The 22,558-nt window shown below is 43.1% G+C and overlaps 1 non-coding gene across 1 annotated transcript; it reads right to left on the reverse strand.

The window, feature by feature from the left end:
- Positions 1 to 19,197: 19,197 nt before the first annotated feature.
- On the reverse strand, positions 19,198 to 19,279 carry trnas-uga (transfer RNA serine (anticodon UGA)). Its single transcript has one exon. It is a non-coding gene; the product is annotated as a tRNA-Ser (tRNA).
- Positions 19,280 to 22,558: the final 3,279 nt, after the last annotated feature.

Raw genomic sequence — 22,558 nt, forward strand, 5'->3', positions numbered from 1 at the left:
GGCAATACACTAAATCTCCAGTAGGTTTGGAATTGCCTCGCTGTTACTTGTGCAAGCAGTTCATGTCAGAGACGACTCACAGTGCCTCACAGACAGCACTTAAGCTTCGGTGTGTCTGATCATGGAACTGCCTTTTCAGTTATGATTCTGTTCCATGATAAGAGCTGTCAGTTTTTGGATTCGCTGGAGATCAAAGTGGGTAATGCGATACGTGAGGTATTTTTCTTCAGCCAAAAACTTTGATGGCGAACTTGGGAAAGTGTCAAGAAGAATGGTCAATGGCAGCAAATATCCGGAAAACCTTCATCTCTGGATCGGTTGGGCTCATCCACCCTCCAAACAAAATAGCCAAACTCGCTGACTGAGTAACAAACAACATGCATTTCTTTGCAAATCGTGTATTCAAACCGCTGCTGGTAGCTGGAGCATCTCAGACTTGTCGAGCATGGAAACAAATCCCGCGATCCAACTTGCCCTTGCTGAATAGATAACCGAAATTAATCCATACATATTTGCCAATATTTGTGCCTTATCTGTCCGAGGTCTTCCTGTCTATACACCCATTCAGATGCCTTTGAAATGTTGTGAGTGCACCAGACTCTGCCACTAAATGTGGCAATTCATTCCACACACACAAAAGTTCTGTGTGAAAAACATGTGTCCCTCACATCCCTTTTAAATCTTTCCTCTCTCACATGAAACATTTACTATGTAGATCTGAACTTGCGTGTCTTGTGAAGAAGTGCTCCCTGACTATTTCCTCTGTCTGTGTTTCTCATGATTTTATAAGCTTCTGTGAGGCCATCTCTAAGCCCTGAAGCTCCTGGGAATCTGACGAAGCCTATTCAGTTTCGTTCTCATGTCCAAGCAGTGCAAACTTTGCAAATCCTTGTAAAGGTTTTCTAAACTTACACTTGCAAGAAGTGTCCAGCTGCAGCACTTGTTTGACTGCGTGGCCACTCTGGAGCTGCGGGTGGACTCACTGTGGAGTATCAGCAATTCTGGAGAGTTATGTTGCCTCCCAGGTGCTCAGGCCAGGGATGTCGCCCATCGGCTGAAAAGCATTCGAAAAGGGGATCGTGAACAGCCAGTTGCCTTGGTGCATACAGGCACCAACGAAAAAAAAACGAGATGAGGACCTGCAGGGAGAATTCAAGGAGCTAGGAGAGAAATTAAAGAGGAAGACCTCAAAGGTAACAATCTCGGGATTACTGCCGGTGCCATGTGACTGCCAGCGTAGAAATGAATTTAAAAAACGGCACGGTGAACACGTGAGTTGAGGAATGGTGCTGCAGGGCGGGTTTCAGATTTGTTGGATTTTGTGACCAGTTCTGGGGAACGTGGAACTATAAGAAAATTGATGATCGACATCTGAACCAGGCGGGAACGTATGTCCTTTCGGGAGTTTTTGCTACTGCTGTTGGGGAGGTTTTATACTAATGTGGCAGGGGGCTGGGAACCACAAGATTAAACAAGTCGGCAGTGAGGTGGAAACTGGAAACGCTAAGGATCTGGAAGATAGCATTAATAATGGGAAGAGTAGGCAGAGAGCAGATGAATGCAGAAGAACTGGTGACCTGAAATGCATCTACTTTAATGCATGGAGTATAGACAGATGAATTTAGGGCTTAGATTGGTGCCTGGAATATGACGTTGTTGCGATCACAGAGATTTAGTTGAAGGAAGGGCATGGTTGGCAACCAAATGTTCTAGGATATAGACGCTTCAGACGGGACAGGGAGGAAGTAAAAGGGGAAGGAGTTGCATTGCTGGTCAGGGATGATATCATGGCTGTGCGAAAGGAGGACACCATATAGGGCTTGGGTCGTGAGACACTTTGGATGGAGAAGTGAAATAAGTAGGGTGAGGTTAGATTTTTGGGGTTGCATTACAGAGACCGTGAGGTGTAAGAAAAAGTATTTAAACAGATCATGGAAAGACGTAGAGGCAATAATTTAGTGTTGATTGGAGATTTCCATTTTCCCAACATTGACCAGGATACTCTTCGCGTCAGAGGTCTGGATGGGATGCCATTTGTAAGAAGAATCCAGGTGAGTTTTCTGGAGCGGTATATCAATAGTCCGACGAGGGAATAGGCCATATTGGAACTGATATTGGGGAATAATCCAGGGCTGGTGATAGTAGTTGCCGTGGGTGATTTCTTTGGGAAGTGTCCAATATTCTGTAAGTTTTAGAATACTCATTGACAAAGATGAGAGTGGTCCTCAGGAAAGAGTACCAAACTGGGCCAAAGCTAATTATATCAAAATTATGTAGGAGGTCGAAAATGTGGATTGGACACAGTTATTTGTAGGGAAGTCCACAGTTCAAATGTAACAGGCTTTCAAAGATAGGTTAAATATAGTGCAGGATAGGCATGTCCCGCTGAAGGCAAAGGATTTGAAAGGCAATATTCATGAACTGTGGATGACAGAACAATTGTACGACTCGCGAAGAGGAAAAGGGAAGCATACATAACGCCTCGGCAGCTAACAACATAATGGTCCCTGGAGGAACATGAGAAGAGTAGGACAAGTCTTAAACGAGGAATCAAGGGTGTTAAAAGGTGTCATTAAACAACTTCACCATAGCACAATTAAGGAGAATCCTAAAGCCTATTATTCATATATAAGAAGCAAGCAGGGAAGCAGAGAAAGGATTGGTCCACTAAAGGAAAATTAAGGAAGGCTGTATGTCGAATCTGAGAGAGTGGGTATGATTCTGAATGATTATTTTGCATCAGTGTTCACTGAGGAGAGGAACATGATGAATGTTGAGTCTAGAGTAAGACATTTGATTAGTCTGCATCATGTTGACGTAAGTAGGGATACTGTTTGGGCAGGCTAGGGGTAATTAATGTGGACAAATCCCCAGGAATGGATGGGATCTATTCCTGGTTCCTGAGTGATTAGAGAGAGGAAATAGCTGGGGCCCTGACAGATATCTTCGTGGCATCCTTCAGCACAGGTGAGGTTGTAGCCGACTGGAACGTTGCTCATATTGTCCCCTGTACAGGAAGGATAAGAGGGATATTCCGGATAACTACAGAACAATGGGCCTAACATCAGTGTTGGGTAAGTTGCTGGAGAAGGCACTGAGGGATAGGATCTATTCATATTTAGAAAATAATGTGCATATCAGTGAGAGGCATAGAGTTTTTCGGGGAAGTGCCCAAGTTGATAGATGAAGGAAAGGTTGTTGATGTCATATACATGCACTACTTTAAGGAGTTAGATTAGGTTCCCCATGGTAACCAAATACAGAACGTAAAGTAACATGGTGTGCAGGGTGTTCTAGACTGGTGGATAAAGAATTAGTTGAGCAATAGGAGACAGAGAGTGGCAGTTGAATGGAGTTTCTGGAAATTGACAAAGCTGACCAGTAGTGCTCCACAGGGGTCAGTGTTGTGGCCACTGTTATTTGTGATATACTTAAATGATCTGGAAGAGAGCACTGTTGCAATGATCAGAAAGTTTGCAGATGACTCGAAGATTTCTGAACTAGCAGAAATTATAAGTGACTGTTAAAGAATACAGGAGGATATAGATATACTGGAAAGTTGGGCTGAAAAGTGGCAGCTGGAGTTCAAAACAGACAAATGTGAGGTGACGCATTTCTGTCAGTCTAATTATAGATGGGGTTATACAAAGAACGGAAGAGCTTTGGGGGAAAAAGTGTTGATGAACAGAGAGATCTATGAGTGCAGGTCCATTATACACTGAAGGTTGCTGCACAGGTGGATAGAGTGGTCAAGCAGGCATATAGTATGCTTGGCTTTATTGGATGGGGTATTGAATAAAATGGCTGGCAAGTCATGTTAAAATTGAACAATACATTGGTCTGGCCACACTTAGAATACTGTGTAAATTTCTGGTCGCCACATTACCAAAAAGATGTGGATGCTTTGGAGACGGGGTGTAAAAGGTTTAAGCGGATGTTGCCTCGTCTGGGAGGTGCAATGTAGGAAGAGAGGTTGAGTAGGTTAGGTTTGTTTTCATTAGAAAAAAGGAGTTTGAGGGAGACCTTTTTGAGGTTTACAAAATCAAGAAGGGTACAGACAGGGTAGATAGAGAAAAGTTTTATTTCCCAGGTTGGAGGATTAAATACCGAGAGGTCACGCTTTCAAGGTGAGAGGTAAAAAGTTTAAGAGGGATACACGCAGCAACTACTTGACACAGCGGGTGGTGGGTGTCTGGAACACGTTCCCAGCAGAGACGGGAGAGGTAATCACGGTAGATACATTTAAGGTGCGTCTGGACAGATGCATGAGTAGGTGGGGAGCAGAGGGATACAGATGCTTAGGAATTGGGTGACAGGTTTAAACAGTAGATTTGGATCGGCTCAGGCTTGAATGGATGAAGGGCCTGTTCTTTGTCAGTACATTTTTTTTGGTCTTTCTTCTTAAATTACGCCAATTTCATTACAATATTTGCGAGTTCGAAGTGTCTGACGTGAATCCATGCTGAAACACTGGTCATAACAAATCTGAGTGTGGGTTTTTGTGTGGTAGCATGGTCGAGCGGTCTAATGTGCTGGATTTTAAGCTTCAATTTCTATCGAATTGTGGCTTTAAATACCAGCATTGTCAGTGCACAATTGTGTGGGCGATGTATGTGAGAGCACTGCGCATGTGTGGATGCCTTTTAATTTGAGTGTTTGCAGCTCCTCAGTGTGCTTACCCTCTCGGTGATAAAATCAGCGACCGTCTCTGAAAACAACGCAAGTTCCTGCTGTCAGACAGATCCTCATATCCCGTCGATAACTTTGCTTTTGGATATCTGCGTTGTCAGTTTCTGTATCTCAAATGGTAGGCGCATTTGGCTGAAATGTTGGTGGTTCGTGCCCACCCAGGGAATAAACCTCAAATATTTCAGCACAAGCATTTACCCCAACCATGTATTGACATTATAACCGGGAAAACTCATCCATGATTCACCCCAAGTCCACAGGGAGTGAGACGTTTACACGCAGCAGAATACGACATCACTTTCTCCAAGCTCCCGATGCCAACAGAAAGCGGCCACTGCAGCTTCAATCAGCGACTTTCTGCCAAGCCATGGGAAACAACTCATGGAAACTGCTCCCTTAGTAACAGCTCTTTCCGTGTGAAAGGAGCAAAACTTTCACTTTAAATTGGAAAGGGCTTCAGAACATTGGAACGTTGCTCCAGTTCTTGGAACGTGTTATGAATAAAACTCCTGACTTGAAAATAAGAATTGGTAAAGGTTTTAGGTAGAAAGAACAAAGAAAATGTTGATTGAGACGACTCTGTCTCGTCAGCAGATGGGAAATGCCCAAAACTGTAAACGGAAATGATTGAGTTTCCTTTGGTAATTTCCCGACTGATTTACTGTTTGCCACAGAGGTTGGAAATCACATCAGCGACATAAGGTGAGAGTGAAAGTATGAAGATATTAAGGTTGAACCTTAAATCCAGGGACAAGTGCGGAATAGATTGTAATGCTTTGAAGGAATAACTGAAGTGAAAGGTGTGAATGATATTTTTGTGATTAGGAGGAATGAACTGGATCCTAACAAATTGCTGATGAATTATGCTAGCAATGTAATCGCAAACTAATCCACAGTGCACCGTGCTTGGTTAGCTCAGTCGGTGCAGTGTGAGATGCTTAATCTGAGGGTGGTGGGTGTAAGCCTCACAATGGGCGCTTTCACTGCTTCATACAATTCCGGATCTTCGTTCCACGTGCAGTATTGCAACCCTTCGCAGGGGAATGTTCTTGCTGCTTTCATTGACACATCTGTCCGCCTGCTTTTGATCACACGTCGGTTTCTGAGTGAACACTGTTTCCATTTTACTGGAGGCCCCAGAGTCAACTTTATCAGTGCAGCCGAAAATACAATGAATGATGTCCGTTTGAAAACGTGAGGTTCCAAACCAACCGTGCACCACCCAAAGTTTTCAAAGGCACGGAAAGCGAATGGCCACTTGCGAGGGGTCTGACAGAGACGGATCAATGTCACATGGGTCCTGAACCAATTTTCAGTGATTCAGATTGTTCTGATGGAAACCGAAGTGTACTCTCCCTCAACGTTTTGCAATTGTTCTTCTTGTGTTTAACGTAATGAACAGTATATTGTCAGTAACGAGAGTGGAGGTGCGGCAGGATCGTGAGGTTTCAGTGCGGGCAATAGACACAGTAAGTCAAATATCCCCAGAGCACGGGAGAGCTGTTTGTTCCAGGATCACTGCCATCTTCTGTTTCTAAAGCAATAAATGAAATTACTGGAAACTCTCAGCAGGTCTTGTAGCATCTTGGAAATATAAATCGATTTAAGACTTCGGGACTAGTGACACTTCTTTTCCATGCCCATCTCCACCTGCTTTTGCACACTCTTCATTTTTATTGAATGTCTCCTGACTTCCAACTTTATATTCAGCTTCTCTTTTATTACTTCCTCTCCAACCATTTTCCCAGTCTCCAATTTTGTATCAGACCTGTTCCATCTTTCACATTGCCCAGGACTTCGAACTGAACAAATAACTCTGTTTCTATTTCCTTAGATAGCAGATGGCCAGAGACTGGAAGGCAGTGTTGTTCCGAAAACTCATCCATGATTCACCCCGAGTCCACAGGGAGCAAGACGGTTACACGCAGCAGAATACGACACCATGTCCTCCAATTCCCCCGATGCCAACTGAAAGCGGCCACTGCAGCTTCAATCAGGGCTTCCTGCCAAACCCTGGGACTCAGCTCGTGGAAACTCCTTTCTCATTAACTGCTCTTCCCGTGGGAAAGGAACAAAACTTCCATTTTAAATTGGAAACGGCTTCAGGAGATTGGAAGGTTGTTCCTGTTCTTGGAACGTGTTATAAACAAAACTCCTGTCTTGAAAATAAGAAGTGGTAAACGTTTTAGGCAGGAAGAACGAAGAAAATGTTGATTGTGAGGACTCTGTCTCGTCAGCAGATGGGAAATTCCCAATACTGTAAACGGAAATGATTGGGTTTCCTAAGGTAATTTTCCGACTGACTTACTGTCTGGCAGAGTGACTGGAAATCACTTCGTATGAAAATATTCGGGTTGAATCTTAAATGCTGGGACAAGTGTTAAATAGATTGTAATGTTTTGAAGAAATAACAAAAGTGAAAGATGTGAATTATGTTCTTTGTGATTGGGAGGAATGAGCTGGATCTTTGCAAATTGCTGTGCCAGGTGAATTGTGCTCTGAATGAAATAGCAAACTAATTCGTCGTGTGCCAAGCCTGGATATCTCAGTTCGATGAAATGTGAGGTGTTTAATCAGAGAGTCGTGCGTCCAAGCCCCATAATAGTCGTTTTCACTGTTTAATAGAGTTCCAGCTCTTCATTCCACACGCAGAATTGCAAACCAACGCTGGTGGAGCATTCTTGTTGCTTTCGTTGACACATGTGTCCTTCTGCTTTGATCACATGTCGGTTTCTGAGTGAAAACTGTCTGCACTTTACTGGAAGCGCCAGAGACAACTTTATCAGTGCAGCTGAAAATACTATGAATGATGTCCACTTAAAAACGTGAGATTCCACTACATCGGTGCACCAACCAAAGTGTTCAAAGACACAGAACGCGAAATGGCCATTTGTTAGTGATCCCACAGAGACGGCTTAATGTCTCATGGGTCCTGAACAACAATTAACTGATTCAGAATGTGCTGATGGAACGGAACGGAGCTCTCCCTGAACGCTTTGCAATTGTTCTTGTTGTGTGCTCATATAAGTTTATGTAATGAACAGTTTATTGCCAGTAACGTGGGTGGGGGTGGGGAAGGATTCTGAGGTTTCAGTGTGGGACAAACGTGATCTGATCGAACGGGTAAGTCAAATATTCCTAGAACATGGGAGAGCTGATTGGCCCAGGATCACTCCCATCTTCTGTTTCAGAATCAACAAATGAAATTGCTGGAAACGCTCATCAGGTCCGGTCCTATCTTGAAAATGAAAACCGAATGAGATTTCGGGACTGGTGACACTTCTTTTTCCATCTCCATGTCCCTCTGCCATTCTACAAACTTCCTTTTTATAGAATTTGTCCTGACTTCAAACCTTATATTCAGCTTCACATTTATTGCTTCCTCTCCAAACATTTTCCCAGTCTCTAAAAGTGTATCATGCTTGTTCTATCTCTCACTTTGCCCAGGACTTCCAACTGAACAAATAACTCTGTTTCTATTTCCTTAGATACCAGATGGCCAGAGATTGGGAGACATAGGAGGACGGTTAGCGCTTTCAGAATATCTAGACTGCTCTGCCATTCGATCTTGGCTAATATCGTTCTTAACCCCATTCTCCAGTCCTCTCCCTGAACACTTACTCCCCAGATTTATGATCCAATCTTTTTCCTAGAGTGGGTCCGAATCCGTCCCAAAACCCTCCACATATGTTGGCAGCTGTTACACTGTGTCTACGTGTCATCAATCTCAGTTTCAGTGATTCTCAGCAAACACGAACTGTTCTGAGCAGCTCGATCGGGTCTCTGGCCCCACTGTGATCTTGTGGTGGAGCAGTAATCTTCATCTTCTACGGAAAGGATCGGCGCTTCAAAAAAAAACGGACAGAAAGAAAGATAGGCTTGTGTGTCAAGATATGTGGATGTAATTGCTTTCTGACCTGGTCAGTACTCCTTACTCTGTATATCCCCGCACATTCTAGCTGTTGTGGTGAAAGGGAATACAAGTCCAATTAATTGCCATCTACGCTTTTATTCGATATGTATTCTTCCTTGTTCTGAATATCAGGGATGTTTCCAGCACTGATGGTCACCATTTCTAAGAGTGCATGCCGCGAGCCCTGATATTTTCTGGAGAGTAGCAGTATCAGTTTGTGCGAAAGTGTCCCAATACAAAGCTTAGAAGAAACATTGTTGTTCCCTCTTTACGGACGACAGTCTTTCATATCATGATCGATGGGGCTTTATTGCATATTCATCAGCAAGCCTTCTTTTGAATTTACTCGCTCAATACTACACTAGCGGTGGAAAGAATAAAATTCCGAATACCTGTTGCGTGAATTTCATTCTCAAATTTCTCTTCGCAATGGTCCTTCATATGTGGCGATGTTTATATCACTGCTGGCCATCCTGTTTAAGAGTGCAGTTACATATGTTCCTCTGTCTTGGCGCTGCAGGGAAAATTGTTTGGGCCTTTTCAGCCAATATTTCCTGGATATTTCAACATGGTATTCTTTATTTTTCGATCATGTCCACTTTAAGGACACAGTTACCGGGCACTGATCCTTTCTGTAACAACAGTACCGCATTTGCTTTACATGCGAAGGTGTCCCGGATCAGTAACAAGGAGAGCATTCATTTCCTTCTATCACAGGGAACACTGGATTCATGATGTTAGTCTCTGTCAAATGCATCCGAAAATGTGCTCTGAAAGCTTCATTTGAACGCTGTCTGGCGTTTCTCAACGTGTGTCAACCAAAACCAGAAATCCTCAATCATAGTTTGGAGCAGTTCACATATTCGAGTTTCGAAGCAGGAGACACGGATACAGTTAATTCACAATCAAAAGATTTAGAGGCACAGATGAACTATCGACTCTTGTTCTCATACTGTTACTAATATTACCGTGTGGCCTGAAGTCTAAGCCATGTTGTCACTGAAAATGAGGAAATCACAGACAGGCTGCCGAATGACAGTATGTATTTTGTTTTCTTGTTCTCATAGAGTTCCAGGAAAGTATGACAGCGAGGGAGAGGAATGCAAGTCACGTGCAGCTCTGGTGAAACACCTTCTGTCTGATTCAGTCATCAACAAGAAACGTGAATGCGACTAAAGCGGGAAACCTTTTCACAATCGAACAAAGAGCAATCACGAACAGTGACCACTTCTTTGACATCTCAGATCGCCTTTGACCTTCCCTGAATATGTATAGGAATTAATTTGTGCACACCTCAAAGTGAGAACTGTTTGATTTACCGACAATAAGTGAGTCACATGTCCTTGATTCCAACATAGGTTTCCAACTCAGCTTGCAGCCAGGTGGCAGTTGCTCATGGCTCTGCTGGATAATACACTATTATGGAGAAATAAAATTAAAGTTGGAACTCTTATTGGCTCTGGGTTTCGAATACTCTTGCTACGTGTTCTGCTATTCTCGGATTCCAGTGCTAAACCAGCTTTTCAGTTCATCTGAGCAGCAGGAGAGTCGGCGTTTCTGGCAGGAGCAGAATTCATCATCTCCAGTGATCACTTTATCTGAGGAGAGAGAATGAACAAAGTTTTATACAGCGAGTAATCGGAATTGCATTCCGTTTCAACATGGCAGCAGATATGGGCTAGCAAATACAAAGCCATATTTGCTGATGAGAACAACAAGCACGACCGCTCAGATAGAGCAATTTCTCCCCACCGCTTTTTCTGCAGAACTGGTACAGTTGCTGTGAGTCTGCTGCAGGGTATCATCAGGTACATGCTCTTGGGTTTCCGGTTTTGGCCTGTGTGCTCGCGTGGCTGAGCAAGCTGAGACTCTGTTTTCAGATTCCACTTCTTAAGAAGGCTTGTGTTTGTATCCCTGCGCGGCCACGTGTGCTAATGGATTAAGCTGGCAACGTTTTGCAGGGATGAGTTTTGTTAAAGTTGAACAGAGAAAGTAGTAATTTCTTCTAACCCGGCTGTGATGTGGCACAGCAGAAAACAACCAATATGTCAATGCCCATGTTTTCTCCTTCTGCTCTACTTGTCACGTTCCCCTCCAGCTCGAAAGGCCACCAGCATAATATACGACTCAAAAACAGGCTGCGCCAAACTTTCATATTCCAGACAATTTGCATTTTTCACAGTTTGTCTGAAAGTGAATGGAGATATTTATTTCTCTGTAGATGTGAAATTAGGTTCTACATTGAATCTGCTCGCAGTTTTCTGTTGTTCTTGCGAAACGGAGGGAAATTGCGATACGAAACTTGGTTACTTTTCCCTAATTTCCTTAATTTCTGTCCTGATGAGAGAGGCTGGTGATTGGTCCTCTCGATCCGGTGGAGACATCAGCCCAATTGTTAACCTCATCTCATCGAGACTGTAATTGGTAATCTTCATTTTCCATGGTTCATTATTAGTCAGTTCTGATTCATGTTATTTGAGCACTTTCCTGGAAGTATTGGTGCTCTAAGGCACCAGTACGTTGCAACCACCATTTGGAATTGCCTCGCTACATTTTGTGTGAGCAGCTCATGACCCAGACGACTCGCTCTGCCTCACAGACAGCATTCATGAGTCCGTGTGTCTGAAAATAGGTTCTCTTTGTCAGTTCTGCTTCTGTTCATGAGTTGTCAGTTTTTGGTTTCGCTGGAGACACACACACAGACAAAGACCCACATGCACACATATATTTTGTGTGGTGTATATTTTTGGTACTTTCAGAGTTACATTGCACTTTGCTCAGAAACCACATACATTCATGTAGAAATCTGAGCTCAAAAACAGCATGGAATTATGTAAAACTCTGTTATCTCACTTTGTGAATTGGAATCAATCTAAACATCAGGTCATAGACAGAGAACTCAGGGGGGTAACACCTTCAAAAATATTGTCTAGCTATTGCCATTGTTAACAGCTAACCCGAGAATACAACTTTTTTAACAAAAGGGTTTTGTGATTTACACATGGAATACAGTGATAGTTTCACTTCTTTCAACAGATGAAAGGCTTAACAGACAATCAATTCTTCAATGTATAATTTCAGTTACATCACACTGCAAATTTTTGCTAAACATTCTGTGTTTCAATCGAGCCCTCCACAAACACCTGATGAAGGAGCATCGCTCCGAACGCTCGTGTGCTTCCAATTAAACCTGTTGGACGATAACCTGGTGTTGTGTGATTTTTGACTTGGTACACCCCAGTCCAACACCAGCATCTCCAAATCACAACTTATTCCCGACAACTTGCAAGTGTTCCCTTAGAAACTGCAGCTTTTTGGAAACGTATTACTGGGACAAAGTCATTGCTCAATGTGATGGGATGCACCATCAATCCCTAATTACTTGAGAGATTGAGATTTTGAGTTACTCCGCAGAACCCTGGATGTCCTCAGTAGCGGGGTACAGGCATGATGCCACGAGGCAAGGATTTAGAAGTAGTGACATTGAAGGAACAGCGATATATTTTCAACTGGGAAACGCGAGAACCTTGGAGGGGTAATTGCGGTGATAGCTTTCGCTTTTATTTGCTGCCATTGTCCTTCCAGACAGATGCTGATCGATCACTGAATTGTTCTGGCAGGATCCGTGTGCGTGTTCTGGGTGCAACCAGGATTTAGTTTTCATTCGGATAAGTCACAAGAAGTGAATTAAATCTTCATTTCCTGATTGGGAATGAAAGCCTGTTCTGGGCAATGCAAGCTCAGACTCGTATGCAGGGATATCCATTGATACTGCAGTAGCCTTTGGGGCCTGTACAAACTCTAGTGCCTGCTCTTCACGTCAGAATCGTCTTCGTCAGCAGTGTTTCTCTCTCCAAGTTTCCAAGTCGGTTCATATTATCACCCTTGGTTTCAATGTGAAGAAGGCAATGCTGTGATAATCTGATGTTGTTCAGCAGATATACTGCAGCAAGTTAAGTAAAGACTGATGCTAACACGAGCTCGTTTTGAGCTGCGCTGACTTGTTGGCAGCAAGAAAGGCAACGTTCAACTCGCCTCATTCCGGATGACGGGCTCGAAATGACCAGTGGTTTCTCGCTGAATTAGTTCACGCTCTGGAATGTGAAACACTTCAATTATGAAAGTAAAGTGAAAGGAAATGTTTCACAGAGTGAGGCATTCCAAGTGAAACAGTGACGGTGATTATGTTTGCTGATTTTTCACCTTGTGAATGCTGTTTCCCTGATGTGGACGTTTACATTACCGATAGACAAACTGTCTCATCCAAACCTGGTCTTTGGGTCAGTGATGGAATGGTAACACGCCTGACGTCGAATTAGGGGATTTTCGGTTCGCATTTAAAATCACGAGGATGCAGCGTGCTAGTCCATTCCTGTTGTCTGTCAGGAACAGAAGGGTTTGGGTTTTCGAATTTACAGTTTCTTTCGTCCAATTCAAATTCTAGCTCAGATCAACGTCTTCATTGCCTGTAGAACTGGCTTTGGTTTAACCAAAAGCTGCCTTTTGGAGGTTGAACTTGCATGTTGGAGCGGACATCTGAAGTAAAGCACAAGTTGCTGGTCAAATCCTGAGAACTCTGCCACTCTCGGGGAATGTGTCTGTGTGTCTCTTTCTGTAGGAGACACGACGTGGGTAATAACACAGTGTGACGATGTCAAACTTCAATCCCATTGTTGTGTCATCTAAGATTCAAGCGAGAACCTCACTACTATTTGCACTGGAAACATAAGAACACATAAGGTTATGGACCAAAGCTGGAAACTGGGAATAGAATCGATGAATGTCTTTAAACCAGACTGCACCATGAGCCAAATGGGATTTTCAATTCTGCAAAACTTGAAGACGAGTAGAAACCAATCTGCAGTGAAACTGATCAGAAATGAAATGGCAAATCCATTTCATTGAGAATAAGTGCAAGAGCGTCTGTCTTCATTCCATTTAATCTCGTAGTTAGGATTTGGAACTCTAACCGCAATAGTGTTGGTTCTATTCCCAGACAGGGAATGCATGTTTTATTGTGCAAATATATCGTGGTACCAGTATTTCTTACCACTGGTCCGAACCTGGTAATGCTTGGTTTTGTGCCAGGTTATCAAAAACAAAAAGATACAGGTTTTGGAAATATGAACTAAAAACGAGAATTGATCGAGAAACCTGTTACACCTGGCAACATCTGTGGAGAGAAACAGTTTTTTTTTCTTAAGATGGACAGAAAACAGGATGGTTATAGATTTCTAGATTATACTGTTGGGAAAATGATAATCTTACCTGTCGAACCAGGATATTTATCAAAATCACTCTTGAGCTTACAAACATCGAATTTACAATCTTAAAAGGACATAATCAGCTGTCATGCTACTTTCATTTTCCTGAGCTGGTGGAAGGCTATGTTTTAATGGCTACATTTCCTTTTAGTTTCCGTTATTTAGCAGTCACGCCGAATGGAGAATTGTTTCTTTCAGTGTGTGCCTCAACATGTGTCTTTGTTTTTTCTATATTTGTGTCTGTATCCGCCTGGGACTTTTTCACATTCTCCGACTCTCTGGCTGTCCATATCCCTCATTTCCCATTTCTGCTCTTGAAAAGCCTGACATTCAGAGACAGTTTGAGATTCGAACTGCTGAGAGACTTTCTGACGCCTGGCTGGAGTCGGTCGAAGTAGTCTTACATTCTCTGGATAATGCGTCTGTCACTTCGACCTGAGGCAAGGAGACATTTCTTCCTCAAAATTTAAAGACCCTTTGGAAGTAAAAGTTGATTTCCTTATCCAACAGAGAAAGAAAGTAATTACATGATAGCTGAAGAAGAACAACGATGCATTTACTGTTGGTGTACAACGAATGAATGGTGACAGCAGAGAATGAGGATGATCACGTCGTGGTGTTAGTGCCATTACCACAACATTTCCCGGGAATGCTGCAGTGTCTCCTGCCTCACCACTTAATTTCCACAAAACTGGGAATGAAGGAATGAGAATAAGAGGATGAGAAGCAGAAGTGCTTGTGGAACTGCAGGAAGAATCTTCAGGTTAAAATAGTAGTTAAAAAGAGCAACCTACACTACTGGATTTAAACCAGGAAAATGAAGCCGGATCGCGAAATCATAAGGTACAGCAAATCAAATAGGACACTGAGTTTCTCGATCAGCAACACAATACTTGAGAGAAATACCGAGCTTTCAATACAATGAGCAGGCACCAGTGAGATGGGAGCTGCTTTCACCAGCTAGCCATGGCGCCACGTTAAAAGCCAGATTTCTCGTCCATATGTGCAATGCTTGAACCTCTTGACCACAGGAATTCGAAACTGCGTTTTCTGTATTAATGTTGCTCAGTATGAATGGCAATAAAACTCTGCTTGTGCAAAAACAGGCATTTCAATGCTGAGCATGCCCCACTAAAAAGGCACAGAAAAAGACAGTATCCTCTTGCATTGGCATCCAACAGATATTTTCGTCTGTTTAAACTGACAGAATAAAGAGGATGTGCTCATCTCCTCTCGCGTCCCATTAACCACGTTAATGCACACGCAGGGATTTTCAAACCAAGATGAACAGGCTAATTGTTTTGAATTGACAGCGGTGGTGTGTGAGTCATTGCGAACAGTGAGCAATAAATGCTGAACCAATAGCACTGACACTGAGCCTAGCACCATCAGCTCCACACTCACATCTTGCATTATGTCTCCTAGGAATCAGTGCATTTGACTTTAATTATTCTACCCTGCACCTCTCCTCAAGTTATTCCCGACCGCTTGCAGTGTCGAATTAGAACATGCAATTGTTAGAAATGCATTTCTGGGGCACAGTTGTCTTTCAATGAGATACGATTCACTGCCCATCCCTAATTATCCCAAAGATGTAGGGGACGAGTTACTTTTGTTAACTCCATAAATCCTCAGTATGGAGGTACTGACAAGAAACCGCTAGAGATGGAGTTCCTGGATTGCGGAAAGCAGACTGACCCTAAACTGCTAACGTAATTCACACAGGGAAGAGCAGATGGACCCCACTCTGTCAATGTAACCCAACCAGGGGACAGAAGTCTGACATCACACGATCAATGTAACTCAACGAGGAATTTATGGCCTGACCGCACTCTGTTAATGTAACTCACCCAGGGAAGAGTAGACTGACGCCACTCTGTCAATGTTAGTCATCCAGGGAAGAGCAGACTGACCCAACACTTTATATGTAACTCCCCCAGCAAATGGCAGACTGACACCACTCATTCTGTCTCTATCACTCATCCATGAAAGAGCAGGCTGATCTGATTCTGTCAATGAAACACAAGCAGGGAGACGAGCCTGAACCCACTCTGTCAAAGTAACTCATTCAGAGAAGAGAAGACCTATTCCATTCTGTCTATGTGAATCATCCAGCGAAGACCGTAATGAAGCCATACTTGCTGTTAAACTCAGACAGAGAAGAGCTGACTCTCACGATTCTGAGAAAGTAACACGCCCGTGGAGGAGCAGACTGACACCGCTCTCTTAACGTAGCTCACCCAGGGAAAAACAGACTGAGTGCACTCTGTGATATTACTCACTCAGAAAGGAGCAGACTGACCCCATTCTGTTAATATGACTCTCCCAGGGAAGAGCAGATGAAGCCCAATCTGTCAATGTGACTCAACCAGGGAAGAGCACTCTGACCTCACGCGATCACTTTAACACAACTAGGAAATTGCAGACTGACGCCACTCTGTCAATGCAACTCACCCAGGGAATTGCAGACTGATCCCACACTGTCCAAATAACTCACTCCGTGAACAGCAGACTGACGCCACTCTGACAATGTATCTCGCACAGGAAAGAGTAGACTGATGCCACTCTGTCAATGTAACTCACTGAGGGAAGAGCAAACTGACGCCACTCAGTCATGTTACTCACTGATGGAAGGGCAGACTGACCCCACACTCTCAGTGTAACTCAGCAGACTGATCCCACATGGTCAATATAAGTCATTCACTGAAGAGCAGTCTGATCCCACTCTATAAATGTAATTCACTCAGGGAAGAGCAGACTGATCCCATTTTGTCTATAGCACTCACCCAATGAATGAACACGAACCCCACTCTACCAATGTAACTCGCCAGAGAAGAGCAGACGGAAGCCAGACTGTCAACATAAATTATCGAGGGAAGAGAATACTGACCCCGCTCTTTCTGTTTCACTCAGGCAGGGAAAAGCAGACTATCACCACTCTGTGAAAGAAATTCTCCCAGGGAGGGGCAGACTGACCCTACTGTATCTGCGTGACTGACAAAGGTAAGAGCAACTAACCCAACTCTGTCAATGTCTCTCCCTCACGGAAGAATACCCTGACCCCTCTCTGTCCATGTAGCTCACCCAGGAAACAGCAGACTAACCCCACTGTGTCTATTTATGTTCACAAAAATCCTCTGAATTACGTCCTATCCAGACACTCTCCTCATCCCTGTCTCTGTAACCGTGTGCGTTCAATGGCGAATCCAAATAAGCTGCAAATGTTTAGAATGTGGCAGCAAACCAGAGCTACCACACAGAAATTGGGCGAATGTGCAAACTTCCATCAGGCAGTCACCTAAACCTGGAATGGAAACCAAACCCGACAGCAGTCGTGATTATAAAATGGCAGAACAGAAACCCAGCAAAAAGAATTGCGTCCCTGTGTGTTGCAACGATTCTGAGTATTAATTAAGCAACTCTCACTGGAGTTAATTTCCATTTTCATCACTGCCAACCTTCTTCAAAACAGAGCACGCACTTGCTTTTTTCAGACTTCTGATATTCCGCTTTCATCCCACTTTTTACCTAATCATATTTCTGACTTTACAAACTACGTCATAACAGGTTGACAACTGCAGAATGAGCTTTGTTCCGTTCTCCACTGATGTTGAGAGTAGTAATACAACATATTCGAGTAGGACTTGATGCGCTTGCGGGTGGTGTATTCGCGGCATTATGGCTTTTCTTTTCGTTTTCAGTCTACGATTTTGAGTTCATTGCGCAGACTTCTGAAGAAGACTTTTTGGAGTCGAAATGGTAACTGTGTTTTCTCTCCGAAGACAGACGTAGCTTTATTTCTGTTCTCTTATAAATTGATCTTCTTCTGATCTTTGCAAGCGAAATAGGGTGCATTACTATTGCTCGGTTTTAGTTTCAAAATCAAGAGAAACATGAAGGAGACAATATCAAAGAACACAAAGTACTGAGCTGTTAAGATAATTTTTGCAGTAATTGTGGACATGAAAGTCAAATTAAGATAACGGTTCAAGAACATTTAGTCTGGAAGTGGTGTGTGACTTTAATTCCAAATATATGTTTCCATTCTTCCAGTACATCTTTTTGACTCCAAGAAAACATTGATTGTTTTCTGCATTCACTTTGTTTCGCGATATCTGTCTTCTGGTCGACCAAGGGACAACTTGAATTTGCGTCTGCATTGAATAAGATTTCGCTCTTTCTTTGGAGAAGCAAACCTGTGCATTATGTACCACTTATCATGGTGATGGCTAAGAAGTTCAAAATGAATTACGGTTTATGGAGCGTGAGCAAGAATGAAGTGATCCACATATGAACAGATGTCACCACGCCCTATTCCTACATCGGGCCTGAACTGTCCATTGGCAGAGTCTGCAGAAAGGAAATGTCTAAGGGAACTCGTCCTTTGTTCAGTTTGATTTGATACCAATGGTGGTGCTGTTTTGAGGCAGAAATGTGTCAACATCTCTGACGTTAGAGTCAAAATTTAAGTCACATCTACGCCATGGAGTGTCTTCTCATATCGGAACATGCTGAGATGAAAACATCTAGCTCTGATCGCAAAGGTTTTTACATTAAACTGGGAATATGTTTAACTAAGCAATTCAGACAGCCAAGATGAATAATTGGCATTTGGTTCTTGAAGCTGAGCTCTCCACACCAACCCCATGGATAAGATCCCCATCGATTATTTTGGTCAATTTTAGCCTCAACAACAACCTATTGTTCTGAACAATGCTACACCACAAGCAGAGGGCTAAGTCTGATTTTCATCGTGAATTTTCAAATTCAGTTCTTAATGCACAATTTCTTACGAATGTGGACAGCAGAAGACCGTTAACATTCCATTTCTAATATTTCCAGAAAATTCTACTCCACTGATATCGCCTTACCTTATCACACCTCAAGGCAGGAACCTGCATCAGTCGAGTTCCTTTCCACACATGGAGTTGCTTTTTCTATTTCATTGACTGCTGATATAATAGATTATTGGCCTTGAGAGTCAGCTGTAAATTAGGTTGAACTTCTCAGCTTGACTTTCAACTGATCCTAAAAAAAAACTCATCACCTGCAGGTAAATGTATTGCATCGCTTCTTGTTTTGCTTAATTCCCCCCCCCTCCCCCACAACCCCGAACATTCAAATTTCACGAGAGTTCGACAAATGTTTTGAAACTGATTCGTGTTGGAAGTTGGTGGCTTTTTGTGTCTTGACATATAATTTATTCAATTAGACGTCTTGAAATTAATTCGGATTCTTCACAGTTGAAAATTTACTTTTGATTGAATGCAAAACTCAAGCTCCACGAAATCCAAATTCTGCAAAGGAATAAATGAATTTTAACAGATTCAACGCTGCGAGCAGGATTCGAACCTGCGCAGGGAGACCCCTTTAGATTTCAAATGCAACGCCTTCACCTCTCGGCCATCACAGCTGCAGCAAATTTGCCAATTTTCATAGTAAAAGAACTAAATTCATAAAATACGTAATTTGTTTGAACAACAAATTGTCAAGACCCAAAGATTTCGCCAAATCCTTTGCAGAGACCCAGACGAACGTTACCTTTGCAGATTGACAGGCTTTCACCGCAAACTAGATTCTGACACAGCTGAAGTTGTGGGAATGATTCTTCATCGAATTCTAGAGTCACGGATGTGCACCACATGAAGAGAGGATCATTGTCTCACTGCGTCCGATCGATTTTGACTCAATTGCTCATCATCTGGTACCAAAGTTGTGTTTTAATATTCATCGAAATATGGTATTAGAAATATTGATGCTAAGTCCATAAACACTGGCTACATTCGTAAAAAAAAAATCGGAATTAGAAAGAATGCAGAACCAATTTACAGGAATGGATCCAACAACTAATCCGTAAGTTCGGACAACAGGTAATGAACTTGTGAGTACAAGAGAGGAAGATTGACCGAAGATTCGGAACTTGAAATCGTCTTGACGGAATTATTTGCAAAGTTTTTGCGGTTGTTCTAGTGTCATCAAGTCCTTGAACAATACAACACGGAAAGTGGCCCTTCTTTCCAACTTGACCATTGAGGACAGTTATCCTAAATTAGTAGGTCCCATTTGCCAACTTTTGGCCTACATCCCTCTGAACCTTGTTACTCATATATCCATCCAGATGCCATTAAATGTTACAGTTGTACCAGTCTCCAACAATTTCTCTGTCAGCTCATTCTGAACATGACTGAAAATGTTGCCCCTGACGTCCCTTTTAAATCCTTACCCACTAATTTTATACCGATGTTTTCTAAGTTTTGACTTCCTCACCAGCAGAAAAACACGAGTCAACCTATCCATGTCCCTCATGATTTGATAAATAGCAACGATTTGATTTTATCATACTTGTCAGGAGGGAAATGTGTGGAGATTATTTGTCGAAGATTTGAAGAAGAAAGTCTGATGTACTGATTTTTAGAATTGCATCTTGGAGAAATTTTTAATAAGTCATTGAAGTCTAGTAGCAGTTGTAGAAGTCTGTTGTGAAAGCTGCAGAAGGATTTCAGGGCACGAGAACGAAGCATAATTTCCAATGTATTGTGGCTCAGTTCGACCGGACTTGGACTACAGTATGAGGAATTACAATCCTCAATTTAGGAAAGATACTAATGCCATATGAGGAATACCACGAATGGTGATTAGCCTTGATATCATGGATGAACATTAGTCCTGTGAATTGAAATTGGGCAAATCCGGTCTTTTTTAACAGTTTCAACACAAGAGAGGTAATCTCATTGAGAGTTGCAAAATATTTGAAGAGATAAACAGAGTGGTGCAATTAAATTTTATTCCCTCATTGGTGAATCTCGAAGCAGGAGAGGACAATTTTAAAATGAAGCATTGTGATTTATGACCAGGATGAGAACTATTGATTTTTATCTTAGCCTTGAGAAGTCTCGCTATTCACCACTACAGTGAGCCTTGGATATTTGGTCTTTGAATGCATCACTATCAGCCTGACCCGCCGACAATAACTGCATCACTATGGACCTGACCCCTCACACTTACCACCTTAATTTCAGCGTGAACCCCTCAAACTTACTGCATCACTATCCATCTGGTGCCCTCACATTTACTGCGCCACTTTCACTTCGAGACCCTCATTTTGACTGCGTCACTATCAGCCTGACTGCCAAACACTTACTTTGTCACGATCAGTCACGTCCTTACACTTCCTATGTTACTATTATCCTGACTCCTTACACTTACTGTGTCACTATCATCCTGAGCGGCTCATACTTACTGCACCACTAGCACACAAACACTCTCACCTTTACTGCATCACTATCAGCCTGACACCTCACACATACTGCATCACTATTAGCCTGACCCGCTCACACGTTTTGCGTCACTACTACCCTGACCCCCTCACAATTGCTGTGTCGCTATTAGCCTGAGCCCCTCACTATCACGCTGATCAAGCTCACAATTACAGCATCACTATCAACCTGACCCCCTCACACTTTCTCTATCATTATCACTCTGACCCTCACACACGTAATGCATGACTGTCACACTGAGACACTCACATTTTCTGCGTCATTATCAGCCGTACCCTCCAGCACACAGCGTCACTAGCAACCTGGCCCCTCACACTTGCATGCCTCAATATCAGCGTGAACCCCTCACACTTACTGCATCACTGTCCATCTGCCATCCTCACACTTACTGCACCAGTTTCACCTTGACATCCTCATTTTTACTGCGTGACTATCAGCCTGACAACACACACATGTTGCGTCACTATCAGTGACGCCCTCGCACTTCCGATGTTAATGTCACCCTCACTCCTAAAACCTACTGCGTCACTATCAGCCTGATTCCATCACACTTTTTGTGTCAGCATCAGACTGACGCCTCACGCTTACCATTTTACTAAAACTCTGCCCCATCACACTGATTCCGTCACTATCAGCCTGACCCCTCAGACGTACTGCGTCAATATCACCCTGACCCACTCACACTTTTTGTATCAGTTTCAGACTGATGCCTCGCACTTACTATATGACTAAAACTCTCCCCCTCACACTGACTGTGTCACTCTCAGCCTGACCCCTTCATACTTACTGCGCCAATATCCGTCTGACCCCTCAGACTTACTGCGTCACACTCACTCTGATCCTCTCTCATTTACTGCGTCACTCTCACCCTGACCTCCTCACATTTACTGCGTCACTATCACCCTGACCCACTCACACAGTCTTTGCCATTTCACCTTGCCAGCCTTATTTTTATTGCGTCCCCATCAGCCTAACCGCCACACACTTATTGCGTCATTTTCAGTCACGCCCTCACACTTCCCATGTTGCTATCACCCTGAATCCTTACACTTATTGTATCACTATCAGGCTGACTCCTCACACTTACTGTGTCACTGTCCACCTTACTCCATCACATTTATTGTGTCAGTATCAGACTGACGCCTCACACTTATCTTGTCACTAAAACACTGCCCCATCACATTGACTGTGTCATTATCAGCCTGATTCCCTCACACTTACTGCTTCACAATCGCAAGGCCCCTCTCTCACTTATGACGTCATTTACACCCTAACACCCCACACTTGCTGTGGCACTATCACACTGAGTGCCGTACACTTAGTGTCACTGTCATCCTGACCCCTTACAATTACTGCGTCACTATCACTCTGGTATCTCACATCCACTGTGTCACTATCATCCTGAGCCGCTTACA

Source organism: Chiloscyllium punctatum, unplaced genomic scaffold (genome assembly GCF_047496795.1).
Source record: "Chiloscyllium punctatum isolate Juve2018m unplaced genomic scaffold, sChiPun1.3 scaffold_100, whole genome shotgun sequence".
Classification (NCBI taxonomy): Eukaryota; Metazoa; Chordata; class Chondrichthyes; order Orectolobiformes; family Hemiscylliidae; genus Chiloscyllium; species Chiloscyllium punctatum.